The sequence below is a fragment of the Euwallacea similis genome, chromosome 18, assembly GCF_039881205.1.
Source record: "Euwallacea similis isolate ESF13 chromosome 18, ESF131.1, whole genome shotgun sequence".
Classification (NCBI taxonomy): Eukaryota; Metazoa; Arthropoda; class Insecta; order Coleoptera; family Curculionidae; genus Euwallacea; species Euwallacea similis.
In genome coordinates this window covers 1369005-1377429 of record NC_089626.1, presented here as the reverse complement: position 1 = coordinate 1377429, position 8425 = coordinate 1369005, and positions in this window count along the sequence as shown.

Below are 8425 nucleotides of genomic sequence, written 5' to 3'. Positions count from 1 at the left end.
CGGGTAAAACTAAAATCGTTTAATGTACCTCGAAAACATTTCTTTTAATTATATTTCATAACTTGGAAACAATAATCCGATATTCGTGCTTGAGGCGCTTATCTGTCCCAAAGAACACTTTTATTACGTATATTTGCTGAGAGCTTTTATGATGTCCCAGCTTGTTACTACAGTTGCTATCGAACAGTTTAAGTTTCTCGAGTTAAGATAACCTTTTGTTAATGTTTACGAATGGCGAATGAAGAATGGAAAAAAAACTAATACTAGAATCTACTTTTTAGTTTAACGGAAAATGAGGAACGAAATGGGGATCTTTATGAAGAAGCGCCCGTTTACGAAAGTTTGGGCTGAACAATACACTAGCAACGCAAGGCTCCGTTTTCTATCTCATGTACTTCGGAAAGTTGTCTATTTCACAGTTTCGCACATCTGCCGGCTTCCTACTCGAACCCCCTTTTCAGTATATCGATATATTTGTATGCTGAAGAGATGATCATATTACATTTCTTGTCGTCGTACATTCACATGTGGCTAAAGAGGATTACTGCATTAAGAATATGTTCGTGGTCATAAAATATAATGGGCCCATTAAAGACATCTTATCAAGTTTTCGCAATGAGTTGCGAATTAAGTCGTGCAGATAATTTGATAGTTATTACCTAGCTCTTGCCTAATAGAAATTAATTGTTTGACCAACAAGCCAGTTATTAATTATTGCAAGGGTGAATTGTCATACCCACATTAAACTCGGATTATAGCCCTAGTGCATTAGCGACTCGTACTCCATTACCGAGAATAAGGGAATTTATGCGCGATATTCCTAGTATATATTTAGTAATTAGGTAAATTAGGCACTGATAATTAGCTAATCATGTTTCCCTCATTTTGTTGCGCACCAAACTTCTTAAAGTAAACTGTTCGAAACATTTGAAGTGGTTCATTTGAAACCCACAGTAGCACACAAAACGGTTAGAAAATTTCTAGAGGCCATCAGAATAGAAAATTAAAAAAGGAACGTCTGAAATCGGGCGAGGAATGAAACCATGGAAATAGCAATTTTGGATCCATGGTGCCATGAAGTTAGCATTCCAAACGTAGAGATGTAATTATTGATCTGAAATATAGAGTAATGAAACATTCTCAATTTTCTTAATTATTTTTACTGATCGTTGAGAGTGTGTTTGAGATTATTAAATATAATGAAGTAACGATATTATACAGGTGTTGATATTATGGTAAGTGGGTGATATGTAAAACAAAAACATTTAGAAAAAATGAGGATTCTTTAATTTAAAAGAATCTGTGATTAAACAACAAACGTGCTGTAAGAAGGAAGTTTCACATAATTTTAGGAGATATGATTCACAGTTTACTGCGGTTATTTCAAATCCTCACATTAATGAAATACATGCACAATAACGGGAATAGGAACTGGAAAGGTGCTGAGAACAATATATACTTATTTCCCTTGGTATAAGTTAACGGAGGAAAAATCCTTAAAAGAATCGTTGGTTCGAGATCCTATATACGGAAAAGATATGAATTTCCTGCGTTTTCACAATTGATAAATTGGAGAATAAATCTATCGAATTATTGGTCGTGTGTTTTCCACAAAATGAAAGTACCAGAGATTTATATCTTTGACCTGGATATAGAAGGGGCAGTGCCAAATATTGCTTTTTTGCTTTTAAAGGAGTTTAAACGGCCAATTCTTTCGATATCCCTTACAAAAGGAAGAAGATTTTGTAGTTATATAAGGATTCCAAAGGCCCGGGATGACATATTTATGACCCTGTTATATAAAGGATATTTGTAAAAGCGATTTTATATTATTGTATTCCACATATAGTGGATTTTAATTTTACTTTTTATTTAAAGCTTCGGTATTGTTTCTATCTAATCATGAAATTGCTAAAATATACAATATTATTAATTCTCGCAGGTAATTCGCGAATAAAAACAAATTGTTGTATATATGAAATTAATTTTCAGATCTAAATATAATAACAATGGTTTATGTCGTATGTTTACGCACTTTTTAAAATTCCTCATTGTTTTATTCAATAAAAAAATCAGCGGTGTTGCGGCTCGAAAAGAGACATTAGCCGTCAATACCTAGATCAAAGAAATAAATTTCTAGCGATTTTATCCAGGCAAACACATGGCCAATAATTTGAGGGATTTATTTTGCAATTTATCAATTTTAAGGCTTTTGAAAACAAATATATTTTAGGATTTTGCAGGCGATTATTCCAATCCTTCCAGGCGTTTTTGATTCTTCCAATTAATTTCACTATTGCCGATGCGATTAGCAATAGCTATTAAGAAGGTATTGAACATGAACTCCAACTTAATCCAAGAAAAATATGTCTGAGGCTAATTTAAGGGACCCTAACGATCGTTTAATAAGTGCGAAGGTACTTAGGAGTTGTAAATTTCAGCTAATCTACTATTCCAAGACAATTTTCCTTTAGTGTCTTTCGTAAATTATTCCTATTCTAGAGGGAACGAAGCTGTTAAGTTTATTAGACTTCCGGCATTGTCGATTTCCTTTTATTGCGTGGTTGATAGTCTATTTCGGATAACGTTATTTGTTTATTGGCGTTTTAGTAAAATATCTAAAAGAGAATTTTGGATATTAGCGGATGAAATTGGACAAATTCTCATTAACTAAATGTAAATGTGTGTTGATGGTGCAAATTGAAAAATAATATTCTAGACTAGATTCTTCTAGATTCATTCAGTTTGAAGCATCTAGATTCAAACTGAATACTTCGCTGATATTTACGTGAAAGATAATTGTAAATGATTCTCTATCAATATAGAGTGGGGTTTAACAAGTTTTTGTAGTCTTGCCAATTCAGTTAGTAGATAATGACTCTGGACTGGCAAATTGCATTTGCGGTTAAATTAATAACAAATCGCTCTATTAATTTTAAGAGCACGCAATATTAACTTCCATTATAGTAAATCAGATTCGATACATGTTTTGATTCCGTTATGTTGTAGTATATATCATTGACGGCACATTTATCAATTTTGAAAGTTATTTAGGTGGAAAATAACGTCCCGATAATTTAATTTTGCATTGATGATTAATAATGCGGCAGCAACACTAAAACTACATCCATAACCTCTTAGCTCCGATGTAGCCCATCAACATTAGTCCAGTTTATATGCATAAATCAGTATTTACAATTGAAAGGCACTTCTGAAATTGCTTCCGGCGTACTTAACTTTTTCGATGGCTCGTCAAGCAGGGTCATCAATAACCATCAATAACTCTAAGACAATAGGAATGCATCTCTATCACTTCTTTAAAGACAATTGAGTGAAAGAAGCTAATTAGCTTTGCTGGCGCAAAAAAGCATCTGCGGCAACGGAGACCAAAGCGGAAGAAAACGAAACGGTGCAGTCGTAATCGGAAAAAGGATTCACTCTATTGTGAAAATTGTATAATGGATTACAAAGCGCCATTTTGACCTCTCTGAAAACAAATAATAGAAAAGGGAAAAGGGTAGCTTATTTAGAAAAGTAGAAAATGACTAATGATTTACCGATAACCGTATGCAGGCCTAGTGACATCAACCGTTGTTCACCGATACTGAATGTAACGTATGTAGGCAAAGGAGTGTAACAAAAGGATTGTTTTTGATGAAGCGTAAATAGAACAAAAATCCGTTTAATCTGTAAAGGAAACTTATGCCAATTCAAAAAGTTTAGCTCAGAAATAGGTTTGACTAGATTTTTACGCGCAATGGTTAAACAAAATGAATATTTGATAGCCAGAAATAATTCTATTATATTATCGTGTAAGCTTCTATCAATTTGATCGGTTGGTTTTTTATAATCATCGTTGTGGCAATTTAGAAAGCGACGATAACTGAAGATTCAGGTTCAGCTCAAAAAGCGAAGGAGCAGACTTTCTTCCTGCGCATCAGAAAAGCGGAGAGCGGCGTGGGTTACAATTTATGTGAGATATTTTAATAAAATTGCCAGAACTGAAGATGAACCGTATATTAAGCGATTTAACAAGACTTGAGTTAAAATTGAATGTATTTGACGTTTGCGGCTCTGATAGTCAAGAACGGGATGTAAAAAAATGTAAATTTAGTGAAACACCGATTAATTAAATGATGTAGAGGTTACGTACAGCTTCGCTTATTTGGGGATCAGCCCTGAACCGCGCATAAAAGATATTACATGATGAAATTTATATGATAGTGTTCATAGTACCTTCATGTATTTAGCAAAAACCAAATTTTGGGGATTTATTTAAGCGCTTCAGTGAGGGACAGGTGGTGCCCCCTATAAGCTAGCTTGAAACAGATATATTTTAACGAATTTATGGTACGCAAAAACCTCCCTAGGAGCAGTTTCAAAACTGGAGATTAAAAACTGTGACCATTTACAGAACTAAAAAATAACTTTAACACCCTGCAGAATGAAAACAAGCAACTTTTGTATAAAGATCGTTAAATTGCTCTATTTTTTCCATCCTTTGGCATACAAAACTCGTTTATACCATTGTTTTTGAGACACTTTGTAAATTTGGTCTCTATGTTAAAGGTCACATTCAATGTACAGATACGATCCAGACATTTAGAAGCTGAAACTTGGAGGACCACCTTTGTCTTCTGCCTGGATTGTGGGGTATTGAATTTAGAGGTAAATTGTGCCGGTGAGAACTGTTGAGTTTGTGCGGAGATAAGTAGTAAGTGACATTAATTGTGGTTACCGCCGTAAGGAATAGTGACGGACAGAATACGAAGTATTCCGAGGAATTTGTAGCCATTGGGTGACTACACCATGTTGGAACCTATTTTCCTTGTTGTGATTGTTAGCCAGTTCATGAATACTTTCCAACTCTAGACAGCTATAATACAAACTATCATCACACTTCCTTAAATCAGGCGCTTTTCAAGTAAAACTCGATCCTTCATACCGGAATAATGATATGGAACTAAATCGAGGAACAAATTTAAACTGTGACATTTCCTTTTATGTTTCGACCTACACACTTTCAAATTAAATTTCTATGACATATGTTAGAAATAGTTTTTTTCCAGCGAAGTTAAAAGTTGATGTCTTTATCGCGATGATAAGCAGAAGCGGCAGCATCAATACTGGACACGCCCCCATTGCATTGCTGCACGCTGCCGTTGCTCATGTTGGAGATATTGCTTTGAAGGCAGAATTTGAACTAAACGAAATTAAACTGTGGCGCAAAATTCGTACAAGATGTGCTGAGTTACACATTCTAATGCTCGTATACCTTTTTCACAAAAATCATCGAAGGAAACAATTCGAAAAGTAGATTTGCCGTAAAACAAATAAAACAGGTTGTATAAAAATCCAACGGAATCGATGAGACAAGGGCTGGAAGATTAAAGTCAACAGATTGAGTCTTTTGGGGAATTGGAGAGCGAAACGGAAATAACGATGCGTCGCAATGAATGCCTCACTATTTCACCGCTCGACCAAGATTTATTTTTCCCCGGCAGAGATTTTACACTAAGCGGGAAAAAATTACGTCAGGGAATTAAGCTCTTCTGAATATTTCCGATAACGGTGCCTTCCAGTGCCATTGTCGAGTCGTATTTATTTAAAATACGGCTGCTTTTGTCGGGAATACTATCAATTAACCATACGCTGATTTTAAAATTGTTACTGCCTCATTCAATTTAGCTAGATAGGCAATAACACTCTCTCATTTAAATCATGGTTTCCAGTATCGAAAAGTAAAAATACTGCAATTACTTCATTTTTGCCGTTCCGAATAGTATTAACAATGCACGCATTGTTATAGAAACACGAAATGAAAAATTATTTTCAATATTGGAAAACCTCCGGGAATGAAAATGAGATTCCAGAGATTAAAAACGGGCGTCATTCGTAATTGAAGTAAAATAAAGATTTAAAGGTAGTAAGGCAAAACAATGACAAAATGAACATTTTTGGCACTGGACCCAGACTAGCAGAACGAAGCAACGACTCTGTGGGGGACGATTACGTCCACTTCCGAACAGGAAACCGTCAAGAATCGGCTCCTATGGGGACGACTGAGTTATTTTGACGCTGAAAACGGCAGGGAGAAAGAAAATTAAGAAAGAACTGCCGTCAAGATAATTTACTAATAGGTATTGAGCTAACTTGTTTAAGTTCGAAGCTCGTTAGGCCTAAAAAATCGGGGAAGTTCAGGTGTAAGAAATTGCCTAATTCCCTCTGAAATGTTTCTTAACGATTCCCTTCGACAAGTTATAAATTCTTAAGTTCGAGTAAGGAAATGTGGTATTATCATTACTAACGTTCGGTTGGTATAATATGTGATGCCTACGCTGCACACGTGCATATAAATCTAATACTGCTGTAAATCCAATATATATCTAAATTAATAATTCATCAATGCATCAATGAAACATTAAGAAGACTCGAGTTTAATTAGCGGCAGCAGTACTGGCGAAACCCGAAATATCATTCACAACCGTAAATACGTTCCACCACAATTTACATATTAAATATCGTTTAGACAGGTAGGAAAAGGCGAAACTAATTAGTACCTGGCGATATCAAAGAAAACTCACTTTTATGCATGAAAATCGGCGGAAAAATATTCGAAACGAGAATCCTCCAAAAGGGATCGAAATATGTGCTGTTCTGACTATTTTTTGCCGAACAACTCTTAAAATCGCGAAAACGGGCCCTAAAGTATCGTCGCATCTAAAAAACTAAAGGGGTCATCCCTGAACGCGCCAGTTGAGAATTCTGACCGATTTTTTATGAGATACATTGTTCAAAGCACCTTAGTTATGACTTGCAGACGTTTACAAACGATATTAATAGCCCATTGTTATGAGAAATTGATCCAATTATCTATAAAAAAGAGTCGACCTAAATATCGATTTGATGTAAGTAGTTTGTAGGTTGATAAATGTTCTGTGTTAAATGTACATTCTTTCGAATGTATAGCAATTTCATAATTGATCTTTTGTTGATTATTGTTTGCAGAAGCCCCTCTTCAAATAAGCAGCGAAAGAAGTAAATTTTTGGCAGAGAAGGGCTACACAATATATGTACAGTCTAAAGAACAAAAAGTGCGGAAATATGTAAATGAATGAAAATGAAATTAGGGGAACATTTCACACTCCAACATTTTCCATTCGCAAGCATCTCGAAATTTAGGTGTAAAGTATTTAGGACACTTTTAACGCGTGGGGGCTAAAATAACGTTTTTTTCCAAGCGGCCTTAACGTACTTTAAAACACGCAGACAAAGTGCTATTTTTGTGCCTAGGAGTAAAAGTGGCGTTATGAATTCTCCGCAGATGTTGTGCTGACATGGGACTTCTACGAGCAGAATTTCAAATTTCTATTAGATATCAGAAGCGAGTGATCTCCCAACACAGTTTTGATTACAAACAATATCTGTGCAATCAAAAATTCCATTACAAAACTCATTGTAATGACAATGGAATGAATAATTCTGATTCATTGATGTATGTAGTACGTTAGGAAAAAAGAGTGTATGTTATTCAAAGCGAAAGGTTTTTGTTGTACTTTGCCTGGTCGCTCGGCTTTGCTTCGGCCTTCAATCTCTCGGATGAACACAAAAAAGTCCACTTTTATTTCTAGTAACATGATCTACTATCTGTTCGAACCTGTCTGGGGATGGCGCTTAAAAGAGCATTTTTCCCGACTTGTTTGGGAGCAATTAGATGAAGCTAAAAAGTTATTTATTCAAATGTTGACTACCGTGATGTGTGACTATAAATCTTAATACCTCGTTTAGCAGCTTCCCTATAATCTATCTCACCCTTGTTATATGAGATTTACGCATGTAAATCTATCCTTTTGAATGTCGCACAAAACCCTAAGACCCGATAAATTAACATTATGATGCATTTGATTTATTATCCGTGGTCGAGGTTCGGTATTGATATTTAAGGCATTGTTTCCATTTTTTCTGGATGGTTTGCAGATATGGCCATTACTTCAACAACTAGAAACAAAACCCACTATGCCAAATTTATACCAGACATGCAATGCATATCGAAAAAATAAATTGCCTCGGCAGCCAACCAATTTCTCCGGTTAGAGATGTTTTATCTTTTGGGCTGGTGCGTGGATCCCATTTCCTACGACGCTTTACGTAAAAAAGCCATCCCATTTTCATATATTTGCCTTTTATTCGATGCATTCTTGGTGTATAGAAATTTGTCATGAGCTTAAAGCCCCCAGATGCCTAAATCAGATCTCGGAGAATCGCTTAATAAATTATTTATGAGCTGAAACAGATAGTTTAAAACTTAAATCGAAGATTGCGCCCTAATAGGCTAAACCAAGAGGGGTACGTTTAATTTGTTTGCTTTCTCGTTGTATTCGCGCAGAGAACAGATCCTTCTAAATTTATCTATAATGATTAATTT